The 17,937-nt window shown below is 35.0% G+C and overlaps 1 long non-coding RNA gene across 2 annotated transcripts; it reads left to right on the forward strand.

The window, feature by feature from the left end:
• Window positions 1-1,026: 1,026 nt before the first annotated feature.
• LOC123382791 lies at window positions 1,027-17,449 on the forward strand. Of its 2 annotated transcripts, none has more exons than XR_006591753.1 (6): window positions 1,027-4,937; window positions 6,297-6,396; window positions 10,271-11,397; window positions 12,330-12,512; window positions 12,622-12,810; window positions 15,610-17,449. It is a non-coding gene; the product is annotated as an uncharacterized LOC123382791 (long non-coding RNA). The 2 variants fall into 2 exon arrangements; XR_006591754.1 differs by having other exon boundaries at window positions 10,271-10,350.
• Window positions 17,450-17,937: the final 488 nt, after the last annotated feature.

Here is a 17,937-nt window from a genome sequence, read left to right on the forward strand (position 1 = left end):
ATTATTCAGCTTGATTTCCTTTGAAACATAGTATTTTTCTCGTAATTCCATTTATTTTCACTTTTTATTTTTTATTTAGGCAGATTGTTTTTTTTCCTAGTAACTTAATCACTTGAAAATTTTTTGACAACTGTATGTTTAGTTTCCAAGTGCTCATTTATTTATTATTATTATTATTTTATTCTCAAATTAGTTAACATACAATGTAATCTTGGCTTCAGGGGTAGGACCCAATGACTCACCCCTTCCATATAACACCCAGTTCTCATCCCAACAAGTGCCCTCCTTAATGTCCATCACTCATATAACAACCCCCCGCCCATCCCCACCATCAACCCTCAGCTTGTTCTCTGTATTTAAGAGTCTCTTATGGTTTGTCCTCTGTTTAGGAATCTCTTACGGTTTGCCTCCCTCTCTGTTTTTATCTTATTTTTCCTTCCCTTCTCCTGTGTTTATCTGTTAACTTTCTCAAATTCCACATATGAGTGAAATCATACGATATTTGTCTTTGACTGACTTATTTCACCTATCATAATACCCTCCAGTTCCATACACATTGTTGCAAGTGGCAAAACTTCATTCTTTTGCATCGCTGAGTAGTATTCCATTGTATGTATGTATGTATATATATATATATATATATATATATACACACACACACACACCGCATCTTCTTAATCCATTCATCAGTTGGTGGACATTTGGGCTCTTTCCATAATTTGGCTATTGTTGATAGTGCTCCTATAAACATTGGGGTGCATGTGCCCCTTCGAATCAGCATTTTTGTATCCTTTGGATAAATTCCTAGTAGTGTACTTGCTGGGTCATAGATCAGTTCTATCTTTAATTTTTTGAGGAACCTCCAAACTGTTTTCTAGAGTGGCATTCCCACCAACATTGCAATAGGGTTCCCCTTTCTCCACATCCTCACCAACATGTTGTTTCCTGAGTTGTTAATTTTAGCCATTCTGATGGGTGTGAGTTGGTATCTCAATGTGGTTTTGATTTGTAATTCCCTGATGCTGAGCGGTATTGAGCATCTTTTCACGTGTGTTTTTGCCATCTGGATGTCTTCTTTGGCAAAGTGTCTATTTAAAAAATCATCTCCATATAGGTGTGAATTATATACCATAAAATTCATACATCTTAGTGAGTAGGCCAGTGCTTTGACAAATGTGTACATCTATGTAATCACAAACCAAGTCAAGCTAGAGACAGTTTTCATCTTCTGAGCCAGTTCTGTTCTTCTCTTGCCATTCAGCTTCCCCCAGCAACACCACACCAGGCAACCAATATTCTTTTTGTTACTATAGAGTAGCGTTTCCTTTCCACAGTTGCATATCAATGGCTTTATAGAAATGGATTCTCCTATCTGGCTGCTTTATTTTAGCATAATGTCTGTGACATTCTTCTGTGTGGTTTCTTGCATCAGTAGCTCATTTGTTTTCATAATAGAGTTGTGTAGCATTATATGGATATAAAATGTGTTTATCCATTCCAATATTGATGGATTTTTGGAGTGTTTCCAGGTTTTGGCAATTATGATTGAGCTATTTATGAACATTTGAATTTAGTCTTTGAATGTGCATATATCTACTATTTGTGGCATAAATATCCAAAAGGGAATTGCTGGGTTATGTGCATGATTACATCTGTAAGAATCTGCCTTACTGAATTTCAAGTTAACTGGCATTTTGCATCCCCACCAGCAATGTTTGAGAATTCCGGTTGATTCTCATCTTTATTAACAAACAGGATCATCAGGTTCAAAATTTTAACCATTATGTTGTGCATATTGTGGGATGTCATTTTGCTTTAATTTTACGTTGCTGTTTGACTAATGATAGTGAACACCTTTTCATCTGCTTATTGGCCATTATTAGGTCTCCTTCTGTGAAATTGAATTTTTCCCAAATTTAAGTAGGTAGTTTGATATTTGGAAAACAATTCCTTTATCAAGTATATGATTTGCAAATATTTTCTCCCATTTGTGTCTTATCTTTTAAGTTTCTAACAGTTTATTTCCAGGAACATATACCTTAACTTTTGATGAAGTCCAAATTGGTCAATTTTTTATTATTTATTTTGTGCTCTATATAGGACATTTTTTCCAACTTCAAAGTTGCAAAGATTTGTCATACTTTTTTTCTCTCCAAAGTTTACATATATACTTTTACATTCATGTCTATGATTGATTTCTAGCTATTTTGTGTATGCAATAGAGTTCATCTTTTTTCCTCATATGGATTTTCAGTTGTTTAGCACAATTTGCTGGAAATGATATCCTTTTACTTCCTGAATAACTTGTCAGTTTTGTCAAATATCCACTGAATATAGGTAAGTGTGTGTGTGTGTGTGTGTGTGTGTGCACGCGTGTGCATGCGCGCACGTGCACATGTGTGTCTATTTCTGGACTTTTTATCATTTCCCACAAATTTATATATTTCTCCTCATATCATTATGCCTTCCCTTGATTACTGTAGTGTGAGTCCTCCCATCTGTTCTTAATTTTGGGGGGTAGAATAATGGCCTCCCCAATGATGCCCATGTCTGATCCCTGGTACCTGTGATTATGGTACCTTACTTAGAGAAAGGAACTTTTTAGATATTACTAATGTTAAAGGTCTTGCAATGGAAACTTTATTCTTGATTTTCTAAATGGGCTCAACGTAATACCATATGGAAAGAAGGGTGGGATTGAGAGAGGCAGAGATGGAGAAAGATAGAGAAACAAGATGAGGTAAGAAGGATCAGAGAGAGACAGTTGCTGGCTTTGAAGATGGAGAAAGAGACCATGAACCAATCAATTCAGGAAGCCTCTAGAAGCTGGAAAAGACAAGGAAACTGATTCTCCCTTGGAGCCCCAAGAGAGGAACACAGCTCTGCAACACCTTGATTTAGTCCAGTGATCCACCTGTCACATTTTGAACCGACAAAAATTTAAGAAATAAATTAGTACTGTTTAAACCTGATGTAAGTATGTGGATTTTCTTTGTAGTTGCAGTAGACAATTCATACATTAATTTTTAATGTTTTTTTTCTGGCTTTTTTTTTAGCTGTTTTCCATTTTCTTTGAGTTTTGGTATTACCTTGTTAATTTCTACGGAAAGTCTACTAGGATTTTCATTGGAATTGAGTGGAATTTGTATATTATTCTGGGGATAGTTGATTGTAAAAATATTTTTTCCTCCAATTTAAGATCTTGGTTTATCGCTCCAATTATTTAGGCCTCCTTCAAGTTTTCTCAGGGAGGTTATATAATTTCTGAATACAAGTCATGCACGTGTTTTGTTAAATCCTTCCTTTTGTGGCACAGGTTTTTTTTTTTTCTTTTAATACTATTACAAATTATAAAGTTTTGATTTCCCACTTCCCATTACTATTGTATCAAAATACAATTTCATTTAATGTATTGACCATTTAGTATTATCTTCCTTAATTTACTATTAGTTTGGTAATATTTTGTAGGTTCTATAGGTTATTACATCAATTATACAGTATTTGATGATTAAGAAGATTAGCAGGACTCCACAGCATAGATTTACATTAGGGTTTGTAAAGGTTAAAGACTGTAGTACAACAGGAGAGAGAAACAAAGGCAATTGTAGAGAAGTTTGAACACTTACAAGCACAGCCATTCCGTACCATTTTTTCCGGATGTTTTTCATCTTTGGGTTCCAAATCACCAAGATGCATGTAAGGTATCTTGTTTTCAGGTAGGCTAGTACACAAATTTACAAAGAGGTCTCATAACATTATGCTTACTTACTTAAACTAGTCTCTGTAACTGATTAAACCAGGTATAAACCATAAATCTATATATTCCTACAAAATTTAGACAAGCTTGTACAGTGTGTCTCCAGGGGTTTCATACTTAAACCACACATTATAAATCACTGGGTACCACATGCTTATCTTGGCCAAAGGGTTAGCACTAGAATCCTAGCTATCCCTGGAGATAACCATAGGACAGTTTCATTCCACCTGCAAAATAATCCTATCCTTCCATAGTTCATCTTCCTGATCCTTTGTTAAGCTTTCTGAAGTACAGATTGCTCAGGTAACTGCTCTTTTTTTCCATGCATTTTCAACAACATTTATAGACTAGAAAAAGCAAAAAGGCAAGCAACAATTGCACATAGGTATTTCTTTCAAGAAACATTTAAGTTTTAACAAATAAACATGTTTCTGATCTTGACAACTCTGCTGCCTCCTTCCAGAACTCAAATTTGAACTTTATGTAGGTATTAGGAGAGAGGTTTGATTTCATTGTAATCAATTTTCCATTACAAGATTTCTTATTATGGAAGGGAAAATGTCTTACATAATACAAATACATCAATCTTTTTATTTAATTATCCATTTTTCTCTGGTATATGTATTGCAACTGCTAAGAAGTTTGGCAGCTTAATTCTTAAGATGCTATTCTGGTGTCCTAGAAAAAAATACTATATGCTGTAATGGCCTCTTTTATTACCAGCATGCTATGAATACATAAATATAATTGAATTGAGAAAAATGTTCCTAAAATTTTCACAGCGTTTTAGTGATGAGAAAAAGCTTTGTAGTAACACTGTTTTCACTTTTGGTAATTATTTTAAGGCAGTTCATCACCGATCTTTTTGGATTACTTTTACTTAGTGTTTAATTCATTAGCACATATTAATTGATAAAGCTTTTTGTTCTAGGGATGGGATTATTAAGTTAGGTTGTTCATTAATTAACATTATCAATAAAATCTTCAATTCTGTTATGAACTAGCATGTTGTGATATGCCAGGATTTGAGAATGCCAGACTCAAAAGTGGTGGCAAGTCGTTTAAGCTCAATGACGAGTTAGAATTTGAGTGCTATGATGGATATGAAAGCAGACTTGGAGGCAACACGGTTCCATAGTATGTGGTAACAATGGCTGGTCTGATACACCTACATGTTATGGTAAGTACTTTCATTTCAGGTATTCTCTCTTTTTTTTAGGATAAAAAAGTCTGTAATTGTTGAACGACTATGTTGTGCATCTGAAACTAATATAACATTGTCAACTATACTTCAGTTAAAAAAATGCAGAGGAAGACAGATACCATATGTTTTCACTCTTATGTGGATCCTGAGAAACTTAACAGAACACCATGGGGGAGGGGAAGGAAAAAAAAAAAGGTTAGAGAGGGAGGGAGCCGAACCATGAGAGACTCTTAAAAAACTGAGTATAAACTGAGGGCTGATGGGGGGTGGGAGGGAGGGGAGGGTGGGTGAGGGGCATTAAGGAGGGCACCTGTTGGGATGAGCACTGGGTGTTGTATGGAAACCAATTTGACAATAAATTTCATATTAAAAAAAAACCTTTTTGTCTTCAAGAGCAGTTATCAGTTACCTCAACATAAAGTTTGTAAAAGGAAAAATGAGTTAAAAAAAACCTGTATGTGTTCTTTTTTTTTTTTTTTTTTTTTTGAAAGAGAGAAAGAGCACGAATGGGGGAGAGGAGCAGAGGGGATAGAGAAAGAGAGAGAGAGAAAGAGAATGTTAAGCAGGCTCCATGCTCAGTGTGGAACCTGACGCGGGGCTCGATCCCACAACCCTGAGATCATGACCTGAGCTGAAATCAAGAGTCGGACACTCAACCAACTGGTACCACCCTGGTGCCCCTATCTCTGTGTTCCTTTTTACAGAATTTTGAATGATCTGGAGATATTCTTTTTTTTTTTTTTTTTAACATTCATTTATTTTTGAGACAGAGAGAGACAGAGCATGAACGGGGGAGGGTCAGAGAGAGGGAGACACAGAATCTGAAACAGGCTCCAGGCTCTGAGCTGTCAGCACAGAGCCCGACGCGGGGCTCGAACTCATGGACCGTGAAATCATGACCTGAGCCGAAGTTGGCCACTTAACCGACTGAACCACCCAGGCACCCCTGGAGATATTCTTAAGGAACAAAAGTCAAGGCAAATTCTTCTGATTTAATGTAAACTGGGAAGAGAAGGTGTTCTGAAGCCCAAAGAGAATACTCTAATTTTAACACACTGTATTAATATTTCCTATGGGCCAGATACATCACAGATTTGTGGTTAAAGTATAATTATTTTTGTTTTACTAAACGGGAGCTTTTAAATTATTTTAAATTTAGCTCTCTTCAGTAAAATTTTAGTTTCTTACAAATTCTGCACCCATCTTGGTCTTGAGTTTCTGCTTTGTACCTCTCACCTTGAGAATTAATTTCTGCTGGTCTTGAGAAAATCTGTTTTCTGACTTTGACAAGTTCTGTGGACTCTTACATGAATTTCTCTTGTGTTTACCAATCAGCTGTCCAGAATAAGAAGAAGAGCTTGATTACGTGGGGAGATGAATGGATGTAGACTGTGCAAAACTTTGACAACAGAATAGTGTTTGGGGAAATATTCCGGTAAGTGGGTTCTAGTCAAGATGTGGGAGTTTTATAAGCTGAAGCTAAATAGGAGGCAAAGGAAAGATTATTTAGGTTATATTAGGGCATGTCAGCATTTAGATTAATTTAATCACTACTAAAAAAGCCATAAAATAGTTTTTAAGGAATGATATAATTTGATTTGAAAATATTTAAAGTAATTTTTTAAAGTTTGTTTATTTTGAGAGAGAGAGCACCAGTGGTGGAAAGGCAGAGAGAGAGAGGGGGAGAGAGAGAATCCCAAGCAGGCTTTACACCATCATTGCAGAGCCCAATGTGGGGCTCGAACTCATGAACCATGAGATCATGACCTGAGCTGAAACCAAGAGTTGGACATTTAACTGGCTGAGCCAGTTAAGGAACGCAGGGCATAGAACCTACATAGAGTGTACCGAAGAGAAATCATCAGTGAGAACTTCAGAACAGTATGTGGTCATAAATCTTTCAAGAAGTTTATGTGAGCATGTGAATAGAAAGTTCAGAGTATTGCTAGGGGAAATCATACACCAAAGGGAGTCTTTTCTAAAGACGGAGGACATCAGAGCCAAGTGAATGCGGAATAGGCTATAACAGAGACCGAGGACGTGAGGTGGGCGGTTCCCTGTGGAGGTGGGAAGGAAAGGAAACCAGAGCTCCGTGAAAGTACGAGGCTTCTGTGGCGACAGAGCCACTTCCAGTTTTGAACAGGAGGAAGGAAGGAAAACGGATGTGTCAATTTCATGCTGGAACGAAGTGGGAGCTGATGGTTTCTATTTTCCTTTGAGATACAAGACAAAGTCACCAGAGTTGGAGTTGTGCACGGGACAAGGAGGAGAAGGAACACTTAGAAGTGTGGGAAATGGTTTAAAATAGAGACTTCAAGAAAGGAGCACGCAGTGAGTTTGTTATTGAGACGAGGTAGACTTGCTGAGTAGTGTGTTGGTCCCAGTGAAAGTTGATTAATTCGGGCTGTTGACAAACACCCATTTATGAGCTTGATATAGGCTAGGAGAAAAACAAGGGTCTGCCTTTTGGGAACTTTCAACCCAGTGTGAAAACAAACCAACAAACAATGAATTAAGCCCAATAATGGACCGGATGATAAAAACACATTTTAAGTATATTTTATATGTAACCTTGTACAAAGAAACAAAAGAATCCAAGAGCTTAGAAAATGAGACGGTGGGGACGGAGGGCTCAATTTTATATAGGACGGCATATACACAAAGGAAGGTTGAAAACCCTTCAGGATAGAGATGGGGGTCTGTGCAACAGCTGAACAGCAGGGAACTTGAGCTATTTAAAGAAATCGAAAGATCATAAAGCCTGGCATCTGGATTGACAGGGGGAGAGACATGGAAGTTATATTGGAAATGTAGGCAAGAAATGGATCATAAAGAGTTTGGGTTTTATTCTAAGTAGAAGGGGAGACTTTTAAGATGATCATGAATTTCTTTTCTGGGATTAGAGACAGATACAGGTTTTAAAAAATCAGAAGCTTTTACAATTTTGAGGGGCCTTCTTTAAAAAAGAATTCAAAATCTTAAATATATAATTCCCATAATCTTTCCAATGTCACCACATGTCAGGAAAATGGGACGGAGTAGAAGTTGGGGTGACAAGGACAGTGGTAGAAACAGATGTGGCCAATAAGGCTTTTATTGCAAATTTTATAAAACTTATGACCCTATGAACTCATTGGTAGGAATTCACCAGCATGATAAGGCCTCCAAAAGTTGAATGAACAAATGACAGTTCAGTGTTCTTTTCAAATAACTTTCCTCGACCATGTAGCAGAAAATTGCACAAAAATTGAATGATATTGAGTTTATTTCAAATGTCCTGGGCATTCTCCCCTTTGGGGGGAGGTTTCCAAAGAATTATGGTTGTCATAAACCACTTAAGCTAAACAGTATTTCCAGCAATATTAAATAAATGTACACTTTAAAAAATTAATGCTAGCATTTCCAAGTATCAGTGCCTGGATTTAGGATTTTAACTTTTGGATAAAGATAAATATCTCTAATTCAAGATATGCCTATTCAAATTCTTCTTTAAATCACAATTTAAAAGTCATTAGCTTTATATAAATATAACAATTGGAAAGTAGCCAATAGCCAAGATTTATTATTATTATTTTTTTGGTGTTAAGGCAGAATTTTTCATGATGTGTTTAAAGGTAGAGAATAGGGGCGCCTGGGTGGCGCAGTCGGTTGAGCGTCCGACTTCAGCCAGGTCAGGATCTCACGGTCCGTGAGTTCGAGCCCCGCGTCAGGCTCTGGGCTGATGGCTCGGAGCCTGGAGCCTGTTTCCGATTCTGTGTCTCCCTCTCTCTCTGCCCCTCCCCCGTTCATGCTCTGTCTCTCTCTGTCACAAAAATAAATTTAAAAAAAGTTGAAAAAAAAATTAAAAAAAAAAGGTAGAGAATATATAAAATGAGCACAAGGTATATAAACAAAGATACGTAGAAAAAAAAGAATTGCTACATAGAAGACTGGAATAGAATTTTAGGAGAGGAATTCCTATAGTTCTCATCAGGTGTGACCTCAACTAATCTATAAAACCCAAGATTAAAACAAAAGCAAATTTGTGGAGTTATTTTTGTGGCATTACTTTTTTAAAAAAGCTTATTATTTATTTTGAGAGGCAGAGGGAGGGACAGAGAGAGGAGGAGAGAGAAAGAATCCCATGCAGGCTCCTTGCTGTCAGCGTGGAGTCTGATGTGTGGCTGAAACTCATGAACTGTGGGATCCTGACCTGAGTGGAAACCAAGAAGAAAGCTTACCTGACTGAGTCACCCAGGCGCCCCTAGTGGCATTACTTTAAAAATAGTTCTCTTACATCTAATTTTATGATTATGTGTTAATACTTCTAGATAGTATGAATTTTCTTTAGCGTATGATTCAAATTTTTAAATTCCAGTTTTTATTTTTATAAATTAATTAGCAATATAGGAGGATTCTCAATAAGAAAAATGCAGTTTTTGATACTACTTAGCAATGTCACAAATTTTACAAATTTTAAGAGATAATTTTACACACTCCTAATTTGAATCAGAACAACCAACAATTTATTAACAGTTAATATAATTATAAGTTTATATATAACATATATATCATAAGTTAATATAATATAATGTAATAATAATAGTTGGTTGTATATTACATAACTATTCATGACACCTAGAATATAACTCTATGGCCTTGAACATCTTTCTTCATTTTGTTTCATGTTTCACTTTGATTTCTTCACTTATAAAGTATCAATTAAGCTTTTTAAATGTTCCTCTAACTGAAATACATTAGAAATGCTTCTCTTTAGCATTCCAGGTCCCCAATTATATTAAGCAAAAATACCAATTCTTATTTAAGTGTGCAATTTAAAAATTGTAGCATTATTTTTTTTGAGTTTTTAATGAGAGAATACTTTTCTGTTTTGAGAGTATAAAAAATATAACATTAAATTTTGTAAATGTCAGTGATAAAATCAGATCCAGTATAGGTAAAGTGATTTTACAAATAAATTTTCAGGATATATCTATTGCTGTTCAACACCTTAATATTTCTCAAAGAGTCCTGTATGGCTTTAGAAGGTATATAAAACCTAATATGTAAGTTTTCAAGGAAGAGAATTTATCTGAAGTCCCTCTGTAAATATAATACATTGCACCTCATTATTACATGAGACATGTAAAATTTACTTTGGCAATGATTAATTATATATTCTCATTAAATTATTTTACCTTTTTTTAATAGAAAGAGAATGCTCAATTCCAAATAGAAAATAGAAAAATTTTCCAAATAGAAAAATACTTAATTCCTAAGCCAAAAAAAGACAAATATAAAGTTGGAGATGTGTTGCAATTTTCCTGCAGACAAAAACTTACAAGAGTTGGACCAGATTCAGTTCAGTGTTCCCATTTTGGATGGTCCCCTGATCTTCCAACATGTAAAGGTGAATATTTATCCTACAATTGCTGAAACAATTGAATTTTGGATATCAAGGTTTTCCTCTCTTAATTTTCTTTTGGCTTCCATTGTGTCTACAATCTAATGAATTAAGCCAGAGATAGACCCTGTGAAGGACATGTGTTGGGTAGTAGATACTTTAGACTTCTTATTTAAGAAATTAATCTCCAATTGTTCATTGAAATATGCAGTGGAAATATGAATAGATGTTTTTATGATGTCTGACTCTGAAGGGACTTTTGTTACTTTTCCTTTTGCCTACAATTCCACTATTAATACTGGACATTTTTAATAGCATGGGCCTTAACTCATTTCACTGATTGTATCTAAACTTTTGGTCAGTTCAGTCACATATATGGCTCAATCAAAGTTAATAATACTGATCAAGCGCTCATCTCAAATGATGTTTTTTTTTAGAAAGTTTTGATAAATTTTTTGTATGTAATATGAATATTAATATAATTGTACAGTCATATTTACTAATTGGTTTGAATACCTCTTTAGAATATCTAGATTATTGAACAGATTTCTTTTGCTACTCTTTCCTGTCTGAGCTATACTTTCAAAACTGAATTCAGGGTGTGTACCAAGGTTTCTAATTCACCCTTGAAGTTTCTCATAGAGAGACAGGTCCTAAAGGTGCGGTGACGAGAGAACTACAAAGCAGGGGCTGAGACTCTCCCGGAGTGCAAGCATCGGTCCCCTGGCTCAAGCCTCTTTCATTTTTGCAAACTGTCTGACAGCAGCAAGCACATACAACACGGTATTTGACATCTGGACAGGCCATCCACCTGCAGTGTATTCCATACCGGGTCATGAGTACATCTGGCGCCGGACGAAACATTCTTTTCCCAGGCCTGGCGCCCGTACGATGTCCTTCTGGAGAGAAGGAGCAGTCCCGGCGTCCTTCCGGCGTCCTGGGAATGAAACAGCTTTCAGTTCCTTGCTGCTCCGTCCCTTTCCTTCAGGACATTCTTACCGTGCCTCCGGCCTCTTGTTCTCCAACAGTTTCTTACGTTTACAGGATTGTAAGGTAGTCAGAAAATTTTTTTTGTGTCTTTTTTTTATGTGTCATATGTAAGATATTTTACTAATCTCAGTTCACAAAGATTTTCTCTTTTGTTTTCTAAAGGATTTATAGTTTCTGGGTTTACATTTAGGCCTATGCTCTATTTTTGGTTAATTTTTGTATGTGAGACATGAATATGAGGTATGATAGAATCAAAGCTCTGATTTATGTGAGTGTCCAATTCTACATCATTTTGTAGAAAAAACTATCATTTTACCCTGAATGGCCTTTTGTAGGTTTGTCAAAAATTAATTGTCCATATACATATGGGTCTATTTCTGAACCCCATTCTGTTTTCTTTTTTAGTCTTTCTGTCTTTATGCCCAAACCACAGCTTCTTAATTACTGTAGTTTTATGATTAGTATTGAAATCACATCATGTTATTCCTTCAAACTTTCCTTCTTTTTCAGTTTTTTAGCCATTCTAGGTCCTTTGCATTTCCATGTGAATATTAGAATCAGTTTGTCAATTTCTACAAAAATACCTGTGGTGATTTTGATTGGGATAACATTGGCTCTATAGATCGTTGGGGAAAATTAATGTTTTAACAATATTAAATCTTCCGAACTATATTTCTTCATTATTTGGGCCTTTAGTTTATCTCTACAATGTTCTCTCATTTTCAAGTATCAGTTTGCATATCCTTAGTCAGATTTATGCCTTCGTATATTGAACATATTTGCAAGGCTTAACTATACTTCTAATAGGTTAGTTCAGTAGAAGTGATAGAACTGGGAAATGAATCTGGTGTAAACACCATTTTTTATTGTTTAAGAATGCTATAATAAATTATATAATAAATAATAAATTGATTACAGAAAAAAATCTCTCCACTCTAGTGGATTTTGAAATTATAGACACCGTAACCATTATTTACACAGTATTTCTACCGTAGGGCAGGTAAAATCATGTGGTACGCCTCCTCAACCCCCCAGTGGGGAGATTAAGGAAACAAACAAAGAAAAATATGAACTTAACAAAGTGGTGGAATATGTTTGCAACTCTGGATTTTTGATGACGTATTCTAATAAAATTCAGTGTGTAGATGGAACATGGACAACCTTGCCTCTATGTAGTGGTAATGTATAAAAAGCACGAACACTCAAATGTGATTAAATCAACACTTTTTGTTATCTGCATATAACCACATAAATTATATTTTAAAGAGAAACATATTTTTTGTGAAGTTTTTGCAGAGGGCAGTACATGGGGTCACGTACCTGGACTTGCTTATGGTTATGTTGTGGAGTCTTCTGCCCCTCCCTTTCACCATGGAGCTTGAGTGGAGTTCAGTTGCAGAGAAACATGTACATTGATTGGACCCAGATCAATTACATGTGACAGTGGACGGTGGACCCCACTTCCTCAGTGTGTTGGTGAGAATAGTATTTCTTGCATTGCCATTCAGTAAAACGTAACATTTTTATTGTAAAAATTATATCTGCGACAATATTTTTGAAATTTAGAGATATTTGTGAAACACATCAGGTCTTAAATTATATTCAAACATTTGTTGTTACAGTTCAATATGTACCAACAGAGGAAAAATATAAACTAGCAATTGAATTTTATGACGCTCCCTGTCCCTGATATTGACATTGTTTATAAGTGTGAAGCTAAATTTTACTTGCAGGTGTATATATGATTAAAACATGAGTACTAATTACCAGGAAAATATAACTATCTTTGCATAAATACCATTTTTGTTTTTATAGGGCACTCTTTCTTTCAGGCCCTGGAAAACAAGGAAATAAAGTTGACAAAATACCACTAGCTACACTCCCATAGGAATCTTGCCTCTATCAAATTTTCTAACAAAAGATGATTCCTCAGCCAGTTTCAAATGCAGCGAAAAGAAGTTCACGTGCTGGAGGGTGGGCGGTCAGTAGTATAACTCAGTCATAGGAGGCAGGTGAGATTGGGCCAAGAAAAAAATTCTGATTCTGTAAGTGAATCATCCTGCCCTTTGAGGACTAACTTGGAGAACCTTGGGGGCCTTCTTTCACTTTTCCCTTTGAATGAGTTCTTTCCAAGAGTTTTTCTGGGTTCTACATTCAAAGAGAGACCAGGATGTCCAGTTTCATTTATTCATCCAATTTCTGGGCATTAATTAATCCCAAGAGAAGATACAGTTGGGATTCAATCTCCAAGGAAACAGGGATTCATACGTCACTGACTTGTTCCCAATCCTCAGAAGACTGGCTGACATAGAGGAGGCATTCAGTAGGAGTTTGTTAAATAGATCAATAAATTTTGTTGCTTATTTCTAAACACATTCCTGTCAAAGGTATTGTCAGTCCCCCAAGACCAAACCTCATTATAATGCTATCCTATCCCCACAAATGATCTCCCCTCATTTCTGTCATATGCTGGAAAAAACCGAAGGTAATACCAGGCATGAAAACTCTCATCTTTTCATTATAACTTAACACCAAAATATCTGCTTCAGTGATTACTCTCCTCTGGTCTCAGAGTTTTCCTTCTTAACATTAATCCTCTACCTGTATTACATTTAATGTCACCTTTTCAGCTACGTTAGGTTTTACTCCAGTTTTCCCCTCTCAGTGTTTTTACTTCGTACCTCCACTCTTCCTTTCACTTTTCGCCATATGTTTATTTTCTCCTCATGAACAAAGAAATCCTTTCAAAAATTGGGCATGACAACAACCACCACCGCTCCTCTTGATTACAGATCTTCCTTCAGTTACCATCCCTTGAAGACATACCTTGTTTTCTCTCCCTCAACACTCTGGACCAGTTCTAAAAATAGGACGAAGCCTGGAGCCTCTAGTTTGTTTTGAATTAGACTCCTTTTTATTTATTTTTTCTTAAGGTTGCATTGCAAAATCTTTTCTTCGGCCAATTCATTTGAGTTTGCTCTATTCATCCTCACCTGACTCTGTATTTTAAACCATTAGCAAATCCTAGCAAAGGCCTATGAAGAGATTTTATCAACTTCGAAAAGGACTCCCATTTTTATTGAATTATTGAAATGTATAACTATATAAAAAGCTTCTATAGTCCATACGTAACATATTGAATCTAGCAAAAATTTATTATTATGGCATTATAATATTATTGGATTATAGGATGACTAGGTGTAAAAAAGAATAGCTTCTCAAAGACTCTAAGAGCATATACAGAAAACAGTCCGTGACTTTAAACAACCAATTTCTTTTTTAAGGGGTGTTTTAATTTTTATATGTACATATATACATTTATAATTGACATACAGCATTATGTTCATTTTAGGTATACAACATAATGATTTGATATTTGTATACGTTGTGAAATGATCACACTAAGTCTATCATCTATCACCATACATAGTTATAGATTGTTTTTTCTTGTGATGAGAACTTTCAAGATCTACTTCTTAGCAACTTATAAACATACAGCACAGTATTATTAATTATAGTCACTATGCTGTTCATTACATCCCCACGACTTATTTATTTTGTAACTGGAAGTTTGTATCTTTTGACTCTCTTCGCCCATTTGACCCGACCCCACCCCGCTTCTGACAATTACCAATTTGTTCTTTGTATCCATGAGCTTTCAACTTGTTTTTTTAGATTCCAAATATAAGTAAATAATATGGTATTTGTCTGTCTGACTTCTTTTCCTTATCATAATGCCCTAAGGTCTGTCCATGTTGTTGCAAATGGCAAGATTTTATTGTTTCTTATGGCTGAATAAATATTCCCTTGTATTTATATACCACATCTTCCTTATCTATTCATGTGTCAGTGGACATTTAGATGGCTTCCATATCTTGGCTGTTGTAAATAATGCTACAATAAATATGGGGTGCATACATCTTTTCAAGTTAGTGTTTTCATTTTTTTTCCAGATAAATACTTAGAAGTGGAATTGCTAGATCATATGGTAGTTCTATTTTTAATTTTTTGAGGAACCTCCGTACCGTTTCCCGAAGTGGCTGCACCAATTTACATTCCCAGCAACAATGTACAAGGGTTCCCTTTTCTCCATATCCTCACCAACACTTGTTATTTCTTGTCTTTATGATAAGCCCATCTCATGCAATATGATCAGGATGACTTGGTGGAATTTATGAGCATATGTTAGACTACTGATTCTATAGCTATTTTTTATGTAGTAGTTGTTTTGATTTTTATGATTAGTCTTTTCAAGGGAATATTTTAATTTTATAGCAACAAATGAACTTAAGAAGTGTAAATCATCACAGTTAGTTTCATATGAGGTGATTGATCATAATACCAACATGCATTACAAATGTAGAGGAAGAACAGACTACAAACACTCAATCTGCATAAATGGAAGATGGGATCCTGAAATACCCTGCACAGGTAAGCTCTTATTTATAATGTTTTTAAGAATTTATTTGGTTTCTTTCTAACCTGTAAAAGAATGATCTTTGTGCCTTAAAAAATTAGCTCTTTATTATTACAAATAATTTTCAAGTGGGAAGGTAATTTTAAAAAAGAGCCAAAACACTGCTTCTAAATGCTTACTGTATCATTATTGTATTAGTGTTACTGTATCATTACCGTATTAGCGATATAACATTACCACCTACAAACTTGGCTTTAAATTAACATCTGGGCAGTAGGTGTACAAATTACTATTGGAATACCATTGCTTTTAACTCCCTTTATTACACACAAAGGTACCTATACCTATGCCTATGCCTATGCCTATAACTAGTATGTATCTGTGTACCTATAAATATATCCATTAATGTATCTATGTATGTATCTATTTATGGATGCATGAATCTCCCTTATCACCTATTTATTTATGTGTTTATCTGTCTTGAAACTTCTGTATCCGCTGACACCACTGATTCCTATTGAATAGCACAGGCTTTATTCCATTTTTCCACTCTTCATATTTGTATCTCTCTTCTCTATCAGTAGGACACCTTAACTTACTCTCCTCAATATTTTAACTAATTTCCCCAAGCCTAGAATACATGGAAAGTAGTGTCACGTGAATATAAGGACCCAACCTACTATCTATGGTTCAACGTATTTTTTGTTCTTTTGTAAAAGGAAATAAATATTTATGTGCAATGAAGCATATATGCTCTACATTTTCTTCTAGAAGCTTTATAGTTTTAGCATTTATATTTAGGTATATCATCCATATTATATTAATTTTTGAGTTTGGCATAAAATAGGGGTTGATTTTTAAAAAAATATAGGTAGCCAATTGTTCTAGCAATATGTGTGGAAAGGACTTTGAAATGAAAATCCGTTAACTATGTAAGCATTGATCTACTTCTAGACTCTCTACTCAGCCCATGTATCCATTTATCTATCTTTATTCCTGCCCCATTGCCTTGGTAACTATAGCTTTATAGCAAGTCTTGAAGTCTGATTTGTGTTCTCCGATATGTTCTTGCTATTCAAAATTGCTTTACTCATTCTGGTCTTTTCATTTCCATAAAAATTTCAAGGAAAGCTTATGGATTTCTATAAGATATCTGCTTGTATAATGAAATGGATGGTTTGTATAATGAAAAATAAATTAGGGAGAATTGGCATCTTAATCATATTGAGTGTTCAATCCATAAACATACTAGATTTCTTCAATTATTTTTTATGCTTCTATTTTCCCAATAATGTTTTAAGTGTAGAAGTTTTAAAGCTATAAAAAAATTATTCCTGTTTTATATTTTTATGCTATAAATGCAGTTTTTCAAAATTATATTTTCCAGTTTTACTGCAAGTATAAAGAAATGCACTTGACTTTTGTATATTGATTTTATAGTTTGAAACTATATTAAGTTGCCTTATTTTATGTATCATTTTGTTGATCTGTTATAGTTTTCTTTTTTTTTATTTAGATCTGTTACAATTTTCTATGAGCAGTTATGTCATTACAAATACAAGATTTTAAATCTGTCTGAGTCTGTTCTTATTTTTACTTTTTGTTTATTTTCTTATCTTGTTGCATTGGCTAGGACCTTAAATAAACTTTTTAAATGTTTTATGTATTTTTGAGAGAGACAGAGACAGAATGCGAGTGGGTTAGGGGCAGAGAGAGGAAGACACAGAATCTGAAGCAGGTTCCAGGCTCCGCACGGTCAGCACGGAGCCTGATGCAGGGCTCGAACTCACGAGCTGTGAGATCATGACCTGAGCTGAAGTTGGTCACTCAACTGACTGAGCCACCCAGGTGCCCCTTGAGTAAACTTTTTAAAGGAAGAAACATCTTTGTCTTATTCCTGACCACTGGGAGAGGGCATTTAACATTTTACCATAATTATAATGTCAGTTTAGGATTTTTATAGATATCCTTTATTGGATCAAAGGAATTTTTTTCTATTCCTACTTGGCTGAGTCAATTTTATCATCAACCACTGATGTTTCAAGTGCTTTTAATGTACTATAGATGTGATAATATGGCTTTCTTAATTGTGTTATTACAGTGAATTACATGTATAAGTTTTTTAATGTTGAATAATTTATTTATTTATTCATTTTAATGTTTGTTTATTTTTGAGAGAGAGAGGG

This window comes from Felis catus, chromosome F1 (assembly GCF_018350175.1).
Source record: "Felis catus isolate Fca126 chromosome F1, F.catus_Fca126_mat1.0, whole genome shotgun sequence".
NCBI lineage: Eukaryota > Metazoa > Chordata > Mammalia > Carnivora > Felidae > Felis > Felis catus.